Source organism: Phalacrocorax aristotelis, chromosome 10 (genome assembly GCF_949628215.1).
Source record: "Phalacrocorax aristotelis chromosome 10, bGulAri2.1, whole genome shotgun sequence".
Lineage (NCBI taxonomy): Eukaryota > Metazoa > Chordata > Aves > Suliformes > Phalacrocoracidae > Phalacrocorax > Phalacrocorax aristotelis.
In genome coordinates, this window is record NC_134285.1 from 19,923,599 (window position 1) to 19,937,864 (window position 14,266).

At 51.9% G+C, this 14,266-nt stretch overlaps 1 protein-coding gene across 2 annotated transcripts in view; it reads left to right on the plus strand.

Annotated features, from left to right (window-relative positions):
- The first annotated feature begins 12,524 nt into the window (after positions 1-12,524).
- MGA (MAX dimerization protein MGA) overlaps positions 12,525-14,266 on the plus strand; it is a 62,438-nt gene continuing 60,696 nt past the window's right edge. The window contains exon 1 of one of the 2 annotated variants that reach the window (XM_075105606.1): positions 12,525-12,562. The gene's annotated coding sequence lies outside the window, so the exon portion shown is untranslated. Of the gene's footprint in view, positions 12,563-12,769; positions 12,911-14,266 lie in introns of those variants that run through there. The other variant, XM_075105605.1, reaches the window with a different exon arrangement.

Consider the following 14,266-nt stretch of genomic DNA (forward strand, 5'->3'; position numbering starts at 1 on the left):
AGTCCCAGCCTTCTTATCTGTGTCAGAGTTTGTGATGATGCTCACCGGGTGGGGTCACAGCGAATCTGTCAGCCCCAGCTAAAAGCCATCTTTCTCCCTTCCCCAAGCACAATTAAGCTGCTTCTTGGAGGCAGAGAACAGGTTTGGCCTCTCCCAATGGCAGTTCCTCTGCGTTGCTCCAACCTTGAGACTGAAGGCCAAAATCTGATTTGGTGGTTCCACAAAGGGACAGGCTCTGTGGCCATCGCCGTGCAGGAGCCTGGGGAGAGGCCCTTACTGGGACGTGCTGCATCCTACTTGGGAATGCGAAACCTCTGCACCAGTTCTTCCCTGAGGACTGTCACCTGCACCCATCTAACTACTGGCAGTGCTCTCTGTGGAAGAGAGGTTTGGGGCCAGTGGGTAAAATTCAGCTGCTGAGTCAAATGTTCCAAGCACAACATAAAAGAGCCCCTGGATTTCCAGCTCACCGAGAAGAAAAGGTGTACCTCACACTTTCATTCTTCATCAGCAAGCAGCACATTGCACACCCTCTGCCTGCCAGCTCACACAGAGTGGAAAAGCGATGGTAAACTGTAAGAGTGCTCACCCCCCATCTGCAATGCAGGAAAAATTAGTTCTGAAGCACGAAGTGGCTGATTTAGTTAATATTTTAAGGTTCCATTGCCCAGTGATGTCCCTTGGATCTCATTCAAATGATGATTTAATCCTTTTGCACGCAAGCCTGTTTAGACCAGGTACAAATGAGGCTGTGTTGTGGGTGGGAAAAGTGACACCAGAAGAAGAGCTAGTGAGCGAAGAGGGAGGAAAGGAAATGTTAAAACGGGACAGATGGGATGAGCTGTGAAGACAGTAAACAAGGGAGTCGGAAAGCAGAGATGGGGAATTTTATACATGAAATCCCAGAACAGAGAAACCATTGCCCTAGCTGGGACCAGGCAGGGGGTCTGAGGTGGGGGCTGGCTTTGTGTTTTGGTAAAGGGTGAGATGCTCTGGTCCAGCCCAGCTGCCCTGCAGTGCATTGCTCTTAAAGCGTGAAGAGGCTGTATGCAGCTGGCCTGGCTCTGGGTCCACTTGATGACAGCACTGTGACCCTGACCCCAGGGAAGCTTTAGCCTAACAGTTCTGATTTAGGCACCAGTCTGGCACACTGGTTTCCTAACTAAGCCAAACATTTACCCCACAACCACCCATTTTTTTCCACCACCCCAGTACAACCGTGCAGTGCCTCCCACCCTGCCAAGCAGCAGCCCTTGCCCCATCCCCTGTGGTGGGACAGCCGAGGGGCACTGCACGTTTCTGCTGAAGCAACCTCTATCCCACGCTGGTAGGCCTGACCACACTCCTGCATTCACATCTACCTGAGAATAGGACAGGGTCTTCTCCTTTCTAACGCAGGCTTAAGCCGCTCAGGGCAGTTACCAGCCCAGCTGTGAGGCAGTGTGGCCCCGTAGTGCCTCGCAAGAGCACGGCAGAAGCTCATACCTCCATCTGAATTGCGTAGGGGTAGTTAACACACAAGGAGAGATGCCCTCATCAGCTCCAGTGCTGCTGGAGGCTCCGCAGCCTCCCTGGGCAGCCTGTGCCACTGCTCTGGCACCCTCACAGAAAATAAGTTTTTTCTCAAGTTTAAGTGGAACTTTCCATGTTCCAACTTGCGCCCATCACCCCTTGGCCTGGCGTTGGGCACAATGCTCCAGCCCGATCCAATACCAGAACAGTGTGGGGCGTAGCATGCTCAGGGCTGACGGCTCAGCAGGCCCCTGCAGTGCATGGATATACCTCAGAGGTAATGCACAGCTACCCTGGGACCTGCCACCTTACCCTCCTTCTTGACCTGTGTTTGGAGGAAAGTCTTGCAGTCTCGACTCAGTAAAAACACTCCCTGAAGCCAAATGCAATTAATTTTGAGTAAAAGTTTGGGTCTGGTTGACCAGAGAAAGGATCAATATTCATGCATAGATATTTTCCTGATTTACATTCTATTTTGCTGCCAGTATTCATTCACCCCGATGCTCAACGGTCACCAGCTTTTACAAATTCTCACATTTTTTACCAGGGATTTCTGTGATGGACCCTCATGCACAGTCCTATTTTTATACTGATTTGTTATTTAATACCTATTACGCTCCCTTAAAATAGCAAGTTGTTCTATGAACACTCGGAGCGAAAGAAGCCTGGTCTCCTGTGGATTTGCGTCCCACAGGTGATTGCAAGCCCCAGGTGAAGCTTGCCCCTAGTTAGGGTGCTTACAAGAGCTGCTCCCTTGGTGGAGTCTCTGGTGTCCCATACAAAGTCATTGAACTTCCATCTGCAGTGAAGGTACCGATGTGGCACTAATAGAGTCTGCCACAAAGAGCCTGTTTTCAGAAAACTTGTAAGAACTTAATTATCCTTCAGACCTCAATCTTGCCATCACATTTGGCTGAAATGAAGCCGTAGATTCAAAAGCTACTAGGGCCAACACGTGCAGCTGGTGATCAGAAAGCCTTGTTACCATGGGAAACCAAGCTAAAAATCAATGACTTACTCCAAGAACAGAAAAGACTGACGGACATGGTTTTTGATTGCATTTACTCTGTCATATAAAAGGAAATCGGCATCAGTATGAACCAGACCTCAGCCACTGCACCGAGGTCTAGTGGCAAAACAAAGATGATCGACTACTCGCTTACTAATTACTCCGTGGATCCTCCGGCTTGAGGCACGCCAAGCCAATTCATTCCTAAATGCGGGTAGGCTGGGGAAACGGAACAGCTTTTGGTCGTGTTGACAATAGCACCAAAATTAGGAGCTGGGTATTTCAGCAGCACTGTTGCTGGCTCCCACTGAGCCCAGCTTTCCGGGCGGGAGCTCCGATGAGCCACCATCCGCAGCTTGGAAAGTATCTAAACAGCTTTTGTTTCCTCCAGTTTCTTTTCACTGGCTAAATTAGAACTGAGAGAAACATTTGACCTCAGGAAATGGATGACACTTGTTGATTTAAGCTTTGTTGAGTTCAGTAGGGATTTAATGGGACTGGACTAATTTCCAGAAGAGTCTTTATAGCAGCTGGCTCTTGCCAGCCTGCTATGTGAGTGAGCGAGCAGAAATTCATGAAAAGGAAAGAGGGTTTGCATGCATAAATGATCTAATTGGGAATATAAGATATTGCATTACATGCTGATAAACACGTTGTCAGTAAAGGTGACAAAAAGGGGGAGCTGAGAGAAACGGTGGGGCATTGGAGGGAAGCATGTTCTATACACTGCAACATGGCAATTCGTGTAGCAAATTCAGAGGGTTGCTGCTTTCTTAGTTAATATATAAGACAACGATCCTGGCTGCTATGCTGTCATTACCCAAGCTGCGTGGGAGACTGCTGCCGCCTCTTTACTTCTGCTCTGCCAATGAATGCCTCTGCAACAGCCACTTTTGCTTGTGTGACGCAGGTGTTAGCTGGAGCAGAGAGCCCTTTGGCACTGGCTGCTGCCTCTCCTTTTTTCTTCTTACGAAATTACCTTAAAAGAAGCTTAAAAACACAAGGTTCACATTGCTAAATGATGTAAAGCTGCATGCCTCCACTAACATCAGCTAAGGTTCAGGCCTAATTAATACATTTCCCAGTATTATTTGTCTACATCCTTCCTCTTGCACAAAGATACACAAAGAGAAACGGGAGCAGAAGCATTTTGCAGGCTTGTGGCTGGACGTACAAGGAGGGACTGAGCTAATTTAACAGGCTTTTGATGACTGTGAACCTTGTACCAGAGCTGCAGGGTGTAAGGGCAAAGGAAGATGCAGTCTTGGGGGTTACGCAGGGCATCCAAACCGCACCCCAGAATGAAGCAGGTGCTTAGCTGTTGCCAGAAGCCCTGGTACTAAAAATACCTGGTCAAATCCTGATTTCAAGGCTTGGCATTTATTCAGACAGCTAGGGCAGTTTTAGACCCATGTTCCTGGTATTTGTTTGTTCCTTCTCTGCTGGATTTGGGGATCCTAGCAGCTGGGGCCAGCAGTGCCAGTGCCGCTGAAGATAGTGAAGACAGCAGACAATGCAGAGAAAAGGATGAAGCACGGGCACATGTTTCTACCGGCACTGCTGTGGGGGTGGAAATCTCCGGCAGAGCAAACAGCCGGTGACTTCTCACAGTCCCTCCCCACCTCCCCCCCCCCCCCGCCCCAGTCTGATTCACTCCAGCTTGTCTGCCAACGCTCCCAATTGCGCCAATGCACTTTCGTGGATGCTGATATGCTGGGCTGTACCTGAGGCAACAATTGGGCTCGCTACGTGAAATATTTCCCATATTTTCTGCCTATTGATGAAATCTCTCTGGGTCACCACTGAAATGGCTCAGCCTGCTGCCCTGCCAGCGGGCCAACTTTTTCTGCAGGCATCATCAGGCAAGGATCCAAATGAGAGGAGCTGAACCTATTTATAGCAGAAAATAACATGGCTCGATATTTCTTCTTTTTCTCTCTTAATATACTCCAGGAAATATTGCCAGTCTGCTGAGCTCTGTCGAGCTGTAGGTGGGGGGCTGAAGTGCTGTAATTGAAGACAACAGTTGGCCCACAGGGACTTTATTTGGGGATTTATGCTCTCACATTCACATTCGACCATTGTTGTCTCAGTGGAGCAGAACTTATCCCAGGGGCCTCCTGTACCATGGGCCTGAACTGCCCGTTGCCAATACTGGTGTATATCAGTGAGAAAGGCACCAAGATCATCAGAGGTTGGTTCCCTGGCATGAAATAACACAACTGAGAGAAGAACACAGTTGTAATCTAGATATGCACCCAGCCTGCCTTTATACGATGCCCTGATCTCTCCTGGGTGAAGATGATTTGCTGGGATGACATTGGTTTTCCTCCTTGTGCCTGTTCAGCCACTGAAGCGTTATTTAGCACTGCTGAGCCCTGATGCTGATCCCACAGCAGGGGCAATGCGCAGCAGTTCACGGAAGTCCATGGGATGATGCCGTCACAAGGCTGGCAAGCATTCAACATCATGCTTTACAGATTGCCTGTTTCTAGACTAATTTCTATTGGCATCAGAAATCTGTGAACGTAGAATATCTGCACTTGCCTTTGTTCCAGGAAGGCTCTAAACCTTCATGAGAAAAAATTAATGGATTTATTTTCTCAGTAAACATCTTACAAATGGTCTGGGCAACAGAGCATCATTGAGAGTGAGCTTGGCAAATAAAGAAAAAGATGTTTTCAGCGCAACATTAGTGCAAAAGGGGGTAAAATCCTAAAGAAGACAAGGCCTTCTGTGGTCTTCCCATGCATTAGCAGGGTGAGGTGTATCTCTGTCTCACTCACAACTGTTTTTTCCTGGACCTGCTATCGCAGGTGGAAGCAAGATGCTGCCTTGTTTTCGCCAGGTATGGTGGAAGGGCACAACATAACTTTCCCTCGGTGCAGATGAACAGGCAATTGTCCAGTTTCTTCCCACCTGAGCTTTTGCTTGCTGGGAGGATGCTGGAAACAGGAGCTGAGCTGGCTGTGGAGGTGGTGGTGGTGGGACCCCTCTGGAGGAGCACAGAAAAGCCCCAGCGCAGGCTGCAGAGAGCAAGATTTTACTCTGAGGATGTTGGGGATTAAATTCCGTTTTGGCCCCCCCATGGCCAGCTACAGAGGGCCAGCCAGGGAGCTGGAGCTGGCTGCTTCAGCGGAGAGCTGGAAAGATCAGAGAGGTCAGTGATGGGATAACGTGCCCATCAGGGACATTTTGTGCTCTGCAGCATGACATTTGTGTCTCTCAGAAGTGCTGGCCTCCTCTTCTACAGCAGGAATCAGAGCTGCTCTAGGGACTCAGCTGACAGCAGACTTTGCCCTGCCTTTTAAAAATCCTTCACATCTCATTGTTTACCTTCCTCAGAAACACACCCATAAAGGCGGTTGAACATGGGCCCTCCAGAAAGCTGAAAACATTCATTTAACAACCTTCAGGTCTATAGGGGAAACCCTTCACCATTTACCAGAAGGTCCTGTTTCCCCCACAGCTCTTCTTCCAGCCTGCCCTCCTACCTGCCTGCCCACAAAATCCTATTTTGCATCCTGCAAATGTAATTTCAATACCTCTTCTTGGCCACATTCTCCTTCATATCCCTGCCCCAACTCAGGTAGAGAGCCGTCACCCTGCCTGGCTTGGGGCAGCCCCAGCAACAACGGCAGCCCCTGAGCCCCAGCAGTGTTTCCATCTGCGAGGATGCTGCGCATGCTGGCTGAATCCTTCGTCTTGTTGACTAATTCAAGACCTTTGCCACCACGCCACTGAACTGCCTGGGGGTCTGGGGCAGCAGGCACACTCCCCCAGCCAGCCTCAGCGCACTGCTCTGCTTAGCAGTCTTGCTGGTGAACAGTGAAGAGTAATCCCACTTATGTTTCTGAACATAAATTTTGACGTGGTTCAGCTGTTAAGAGGGAGTAGCAGGCTGCTGAGTGAGAGAAAATTGTGGTCTTTGGCTCTATGCAGTCTGAGAGTTGGGAGACTTTCTTGGCTGGACTTTACTTCTGCTCAGTTACACCTACTGACTCCAGCAAAACTACAGGAAGCAACTGACATGAGAATTTGGCCCCAAACCAGTAATTTTTGCCTTGCATTGATATTCGGTGTACAAAACCTGCGATTTCTGGATGTGCAATTGGTGACGTCCCCTGTGAAGCCAACAGTGAAACAGGCTTGGGAGAGCTCCAGAAACACCTTCGACAAGTGCCACCTCTCAGTCCATGCAGTGTTTGTTGCACGTTTGCTCTCCAGGATGATTTGTGATGTGGTTATGTTGTTTATTGGCAGCATCTATGGTGAAAGTGCTTTGCATATTTGATGGTTGCCTTGTCCGTGCCGTTTTGTAATTTCTCTGGATGCATTTCAGGGAAATACATAATGTGTGAACCCTGGCTTTAAGTGGACACTGTAGAGTTTCCTTGCTTTGGATAAGGATGCTGCTTTCACAGTGAATGTCCTGGTGGTGCCTCCTTACCATGCATTGGGGAGTTTTGGCTGATGCCCCGCTGGGAGACAGGCTGCGGGAGTGCACCTACTGCACCCAGATTGCCAAAGGGCTGCCGGTTCCCAGGCCCAGAGACAAGCTGGACTGAAGCAACCATCCCTGCCCCACCTGGGTACAACACAAGCAGCGGGTTGCTAACGCCAACTGTTTTGGTCTGTGAATATGCTCTGGCTCCATAACTTGATGCAGCCATAGCTTTTGAGCAAGTTTCCTTGCCTCAGGTGAGATGGAGAGGGCTGGTGCTCTGCTGCCGGGTCTCTGAGCTGGTTTCTGGGTTATGTGCCTGCCTCAGGAGCTTTATTTTTCCTTTGCAACAGCCTCTGAGGTGGGACATGGGTGGCAGCCAAGCAGGCAGGTGCTTAGGGCAGTGCTTTGCTTTGGGTGGCAAAATTGCCCGTCCTGCTGCTTCGCTCTGCCAGGGCAGTGCTGGGAGCCAGGGGAGGGGAGAGGGTTCCCCCAGGCGCAGGTGGGAGGGCTGGTGCCTTGGGCTCCCCCTCCGTGCACCCACCTGCTGTTGGCCATTCACACATCCTTGGGGAAGGCAAACATTTTGCACACGTGTGGGAGCCTGTAGATAGCCCGTAATGGTCTGAAGATGGTTTCCAACCCACCCAAGCAAGCTCACTGCCCCCACTGCTTCCCCTCTAAGCAGTGCCCCAGCCCCTGGCGCCTGCCCCTTCCCTTTCTCCTCACCCTCTCGCTTTTCCTTCCTCTCTGTTACCCCCTGGGGAGGCCTCCAGTTTTGGGGAAGGGCCAAAGGCTTGGCCCCAGTGTGCTGGCAGCTGGCAGCCTGGGCTGCAGGGGCAGAGCTCTGGCCCTTGCAGAAGGGATGAACTATGCCTCCTTCATGTCTCCTTGCACCGGTGCAGTCAGGATGGAGAGGCTGCAGGGCAATGATACAGTCTGCCTTTTAGTGCCATTTAGATCTTTAGTATCTTTTGGGGCTCTCAAAGCTGCTTTCAGTAAGGACATCGCAGTATGAGAACTACTGGCTTCACACATCTGAGAAATCATCAGCACTTCCAACTTAAAAGGAAATTTAATACAGGGCCCTTCTTACAGGGGGACCCTCAGGAAACCAGGGCTGGGGAGCCAGCCTCATGCTCTTCCCCGGCTGCACAACGTCCTCCACATTGTATTTCAGGAAAGGTTTATCCCCCCCACCCCCTTGCCTCCATTTCTTAAAAGGTCTTGGATTCATGCGGTTGCAATAATGAACTGCCCGCAGGGAGCTGCGCCTGCATCCTCCTTCCTTGAAGCTTTGCCAGGGGAAAGGTTTATCCCCTCGCTCTCGGAGTCGCCCACTGCAGTAGGGAAGGGGCAGCACAAAGCCAGGCACCTGGGGACAGTGGTTCATAGCCATTTGGGCAGGGAAGTGTTTGTTAGGCTGTGGTCCCTTCAAAAGGGGAAAAGGAAGGAAAAAGACACGGCTCGGCAAGGCTTATTGCAGCAGAAAAGCCAAACCTCTGGTGAATAAAGCAGCTGGGAGAAACAGTACGGCTGGAAGAGCGGCGCTGGGAGGGCTGTTGTTTGCTGTTCCCTCAGGGAGCGATGATCTTGAGCCAGATCCCACAGGTAGCTTGTGCCTCTTAGGAGCTGGGCCACAGCAAGAAAGCCAAGTCCAAGTGTCTCACCACACATGCATTCCCAGGAGGTTTCTGCCTTAAATAAACACCGTGCCAGAGCAAACTGCACAGAGACGTGCCACAGCCAGCAGCTTGCCTCATTTGGGTGCTGTGGCATGTCTCCTCTCTGTGGAAAGACAGATGGTGAGGGACTGAAGTGCAGTCCTGTTTGTGCCCTGACTTCTGAGGGCTGGGTAGGGCAACAGACAAGCCAGTGAGGGAAAAACTCAGAAGTCGCAACTGTCCCTGGAGGAAAGCTGGGATGGGAAGACCCCTGTGGAGAAGAGGACTTGGCCATCTTGCAATCTGCTGTAAAAGAGAAAAAGGGAGCCCAAACTCAGCAGTGCAGGCTCTCACATGTGTCCAGAGACAGAGGGGTGTCCTCACCACCACCGACCAGAAGATGTAAGAAGGCAGGCTACTAGAGGATGCAGTCTGGAGACCTCAAGTAAGCTCTTGGTGGACTTTATTACATCTGTGAAACAAAAAACGACAATAAAGCTAGTGACATGCCTTCCACTTTGCTGGTTTTCCTTGCAGAACTATTTAAGAAAATCCGGACAGGCCTTCCTCCTGGCCTTACCTCTCCAGTCCCAGAAGCTGATCCCTGGCCTTCAGGCCTTGGAAAGAAAAGCAAAAAACCCCAAGTTCTTGCTGTGCAATTACAGTGCTACCTTTGCAGCTCCAGTGACAAGTATAAAAGGAAGGTTCGGGCTTAAATTGTGAGGATGATGCACAACAGCAGCAGCAGCTCCAAGCGTTAACCAAGACAACTGATCTTTTTGAAAGCTTTACCCAGTGAAAACAACATTAAGGAACTCTTAGAAAGCAACCACCTTCAATGAACCCTTTCCATACATACAGACAAGAAAGTCCATATTTGGGACGTAAAATCAACACTAGAAAGCTGGTAAATGCCAGCTTCACAATTATCTCAGCAATCTTTATCTGGCTCCCATGTGCTTAACGATGATTTCATGAAATATTCACACATTATTTTCTTCATATTATCCTGACTCATTCAGTGCCCAGGAAGTTGCATCCTTCATTCTGACATTTTGCAGACTTTGAATGATTGATTAAAGTGTTTAAATAACATACTTCAAACATAAGGGTGGTGGTCATTGTTAAATGTAATTATTGTGGTTTAAATGTAATAATTTTTACATTATGACTAATTATAAATGGATATTATTAATGGGAGAACTAAATTTGTTTTTTGGGGTTTGGATTCTGCAGTCATCAGGAATAAACACACCAGGTGATGAGTTTGGCAATAAAATGCCAGCCTTAGGCACAGACCAGATTTAGCGCCACCCTTTCTCTTTGTATCACACTTCCTTCCTCCCACGAGCTCAGCCCACTCAAAACCTGTATAATTTCTTCCTATAAAAGGATATGCCTGTTTCTGCTCAGTTTTCTAAAGCATATGCCTTTATTTCCTAAATATGTTCCTCAGTGGGAACTCTCCTAATGGATTTACAGGCCCATTTTACCGTTCTTCCTGGGATGGGTGGGAATGGAAGAGCTGGAAAAGTTGGGGTTTGATTTAGAGTAAAGGGGAGGAGGCCCGTCGTGAAGGATCTGCAAACAGGAGAGCAGAGAGAAGTGGGATAGTGTGTGGGAGCCTCTGGGAGAGATGATGATGTGGAAAAGCAGCGTGGTCCCTGGGCAAACATGCCCATGGAAGAACAGGTGCTGCTCTTCCCCCAGTTTTCCCTTTTAAAGGTTTTATTCAGAAAGGAAAGGAGTGGAAGAGGAGGGATATTCTTTCTTCTCGCTTATTTAAGCTCCCTGAATCTCTAATGAGCTCCAGGTTCCCAATACTCATCTTCCAAAATAAAAAAACCAACCTCAAAACCCGATTAGCCAAGCAGCAGAAGATTGTTCGTAGGTGAATAAAAGCAGAAGGAATGAGCAGCAAAGATTTTTTTCTGCAAAACCTCACCATGTAATTTGGGCATCTCTGCTTCAAATTACATGCACACTTTCAAAATTAAGATTTCCACATCTGACTTGCATAGGAACTTCTTCAGCAGAGCAGTCGTGAGATCTGCCTCTTGCAGATAAAGGATGGGTTTTGCACTTAGAGACCAAAATAATGTTGGGGTTTTTTGTTTTGTTTTGTTTTTGTTTTGTTTTTTTTTTTTGCTGTAGCACACTGTTGGCTCATTTCTCTGATATTCACAAACACCGCCAGGTTTCCTTCCAAACCGCTCCAGTCAAAATGCCTTTTTCCTCTGAGAAATAACCATCAATGACCTACTTCCCCTGCCTGTGTTATCTTTCATTTATCCAGAGCCCCAGAACCTTCATTTGCCTTTGCGTTACTTCTGGTTCCTTCCTGGGTTTGCAGCAACATTACCTTTAATGTCAAATGGTAAATTTAATTTGCGTGGCGTTTCCTCTGCGTGGTCTGTTAACTAAAACGCACCTTGCAGCTGGGAATCGGGCACCGCATCCATTACAGTAGCAGGAATTTCAAAGCAGTTGAAACGTGGCCGTCCCTCGATCTGCTCATGAACTCCAAAAAGACAAGGACCACACCTTCCAGAAAATACTCAGCTGACACCCAAACGCTTCCAAACGTTGGCTGCAAGATTGCAAAAGCCCGCCACAGGTTTAGCTTCTGTACCGGTTAATGTGTTTGTAACCCTTGCACACGGATTCCTCAAAAATATTTATCCAACAGGGGAGAGAAGATACTCTTGAGCTTTTCAGTGACCTGGGAATCAACTGCTCAATTCAATACAATTCCAAAGGTTGTTCAATTTTGTAAAATTATAAATCTACACCTAATTAGATGCCTCCCTTTTTATATCGCTTGTGGATCCCTAAGCCGTATGGTCACAAATTCTCCGTCACATTACCACGCCTGGGGGACGCTGATCGCCGCCATGACTGAGCACCGTGCCAGGCTGAGGCCTCCACCACAGAAGTTTTATCCCAGCGCTGCACGACGGCGCCGTTTACCATCACCTTTTGCTTACATTTTTGTTTCGTTTCCACTGCATGTGATCTGCCTGTACCCGAGTCAGCCTAAAATTATTTTTCCTGACTGTACGAGGTGCCTCACCTTTTCCGTTGACACAACTACCGTACTGCCGGTTACAGCTGCCGCCGAGTTCGCCCAGCCTCACCTATCTGTACGTGCCCACGCTGCCTAGAGCGCAAGGGGTTTTGTTTACATATATTTTTGGGGTTTTTTTTTCAGCATTTGTTCCATTATTTTAGTCAGGGCTGAATACAGCCTTTCCGGATGGGAATCTCTGGGATCACCTTTTGTCCAAGCCGCTGTTATATTTAGATCTATTATTGTGTACGTCCCCATGCTGGAGGACTGGACAGCCTTTACCTGTTAACTCTTTCAGCTGATAGATCAGCACCGGAGACCTCCCCTTAACTCAGTAACCAGTACGATTACGGTTCCGTGGGTGCTCAACAAACGCACTCGCCCCCGGGAGTCCTGCAGGGCACAGAGGTTTTGTGCAAGAAGAGTGAAAAACCAATATGAAGATGTTTATTAACCACGCGCGAGGGCAGGGGCTCCAACGACCGCCCGATCACCGCCCCCCTCTGCAGGCGGACCCCTTTTTCCCCGGGTTGTGGAGATGCCGCTGGCGGGGGGTGGGGGGGGCGGCGGGCCGTGACGGTGCCGCGGGAGGAGAGCGCCCACGAGAGGCGCCAGCGGGGACGGCGCGTGTGTCGTGTCGTGCCGTGTCGTGTCTCCCCTCCCCGCGGCATCGGGACCGACCCGGCGATCGATCGCCCCTCGCTGCCGGTCCGGAGAGAGCACCCACTGGCCCCACTAACCGCGCCCGTGCGGCCCACGCGCGAGCGGCGTGTTTCCCTCGCGCAAGGGCGGGGGAGGAGCAGGAAGGGCGTGGCCCGGCGGAGGGGAGCGGAAGTACGTCGGAGGGAGGATCCGGCCAATCGGTAGCGCTCCGCTGGCGGGCGTCGCGAGGCAGCTTTAACGGCCGCCGGTGGCGCGCGCCCCCTCTTCACCCTCCCCCCCCCCTTCCCCCCCCCCCCCCCCCGCCCCGAGCACCGCCCGCCTCCCGGAGCGGCCACCCCCGTAAGACGGGAACTGGAGCGGCCCCGCCGCGGGAAAGGAGGGGGGGGGGAAAACCGGGAGCGGCCCACGTGATGGGCCGGTGCAGCCAATGAAGACGGCAGGAGGTTGCGCGTGGTAGGCGAAGGCCGCGGGAAGCCGCGAGCGGGGCGCGTGGGCCAGGGCATTGCTCGGTGCCCCGCAGCCGCGTGAAGCACGGCGGCGGGAGACAGGTAGGAGACGGCCGAACTCCCCTCCCCCCCCTCGTTCCCCCAGTTTGGAAGTTTTTAAGTCGAGGAGGCGGCGTGAGGTGCGCGCGTCACGTGAAGGCCCAGTCACACGTGCGCGCTCCTTCCCCTTCGCCTGCCGGGGCCGCGTTTGAGGCGTGAGGGGGCACTGGCGGCGGGGAGCGGCGGGCGGGCTGGCCTCCCTCCCCGCCCGCCCCCGCTCCGCTCTCTCCCCGCTCCGTCCGGGGTCGCGGGTAGATGGAGGTGGGGGCTGGGCGGTGGCTGGCCGTCACCTGACGCAGGGGTGTGCTGGGGGGAGTTAAAGGGACAGAGCACTCCCCGCCGCTCCGAATCCGGGCTCTCCAACCGGGAAGGGTCGGGTGAGGCCCAGCCCCGAGCAGCTGCCGCGTCTTAGAGCCATCGCGCTCCGGGGGACCGTCCCCCGGCGGGGGCGTGGCCGACGCCACCCGTGAGACGGGGCTGGGTTACCCGCGCCCCGCCCCGCCAGGAGAGCTGCCCCCCTCCCCGGGGACCTGCCGCCCCTCCCCGCCCCCCCCCCGCAGTCCCGGTGCTGGGGGCCGCACCCGCCCCTCCGCCCGAGCCGGCGCGGCGGGAGGGAGGCCGCGGGGCCCCTCAGCCGGAGGCGGGGCGGTAACGGCTCAGCGGGGCGGCGCGCGTGCGCTCGGGCACGTCGCGTGAGGCGGCCGTTAGCGGTGGGTGGGGGCACCGCCCCCCCCCCCCCCCCCCCCCCCCCGCTGCCGTGCCCTGTCAGCCCTCGGTTACCGGTGGCTCGGCCAACCCGCTAGTATTGTGGTATTTTCTAGCTTTCCGCTGGCTGAGGCCGAGCGCCGCGGAGCCGAGCCACAGTCTTTGACTGTCCCGCCGCGAGGAGACGGAGAAATAAACCACGGTGCTCGCCTGGAAGGGCGATGCGGTGCCAGGGTCGCGTTCCCTGGTGGCCTTTGGCACCGCACTAGTTGATAACTGGTTTAAAAGGGGTTTAAAGAACGGTAAGGTGAGCGTAGCCTGCAGCTGGTAGTTGTGAGGTTAGCAGTTATCTCATCAGCCTGGTTAGACGAGCGGGTTCCAATAACGTGGTTCGAGTTTCTTGGCTAGCTTCTTAAGATGTACAAATTTATGCAGTCACACCGCCTTACTCCTAACACGTAGCATCTGAACGCGTGGATTGTCTTTAATCACGCTTGATGGAGTGGGCTAAAACCCTGAAGATTTGAAGTTGCTACAGACTTTGGAAACCGAAGGTTGTGTAAAGAAGAAGGGGGGCTGCTGCTGAACTGGTCTTGCTGCTTTAAGGTGTTTTGCCCGATGCAGCCGCTGGCTCTGGGACCTGAGCACCCTTTC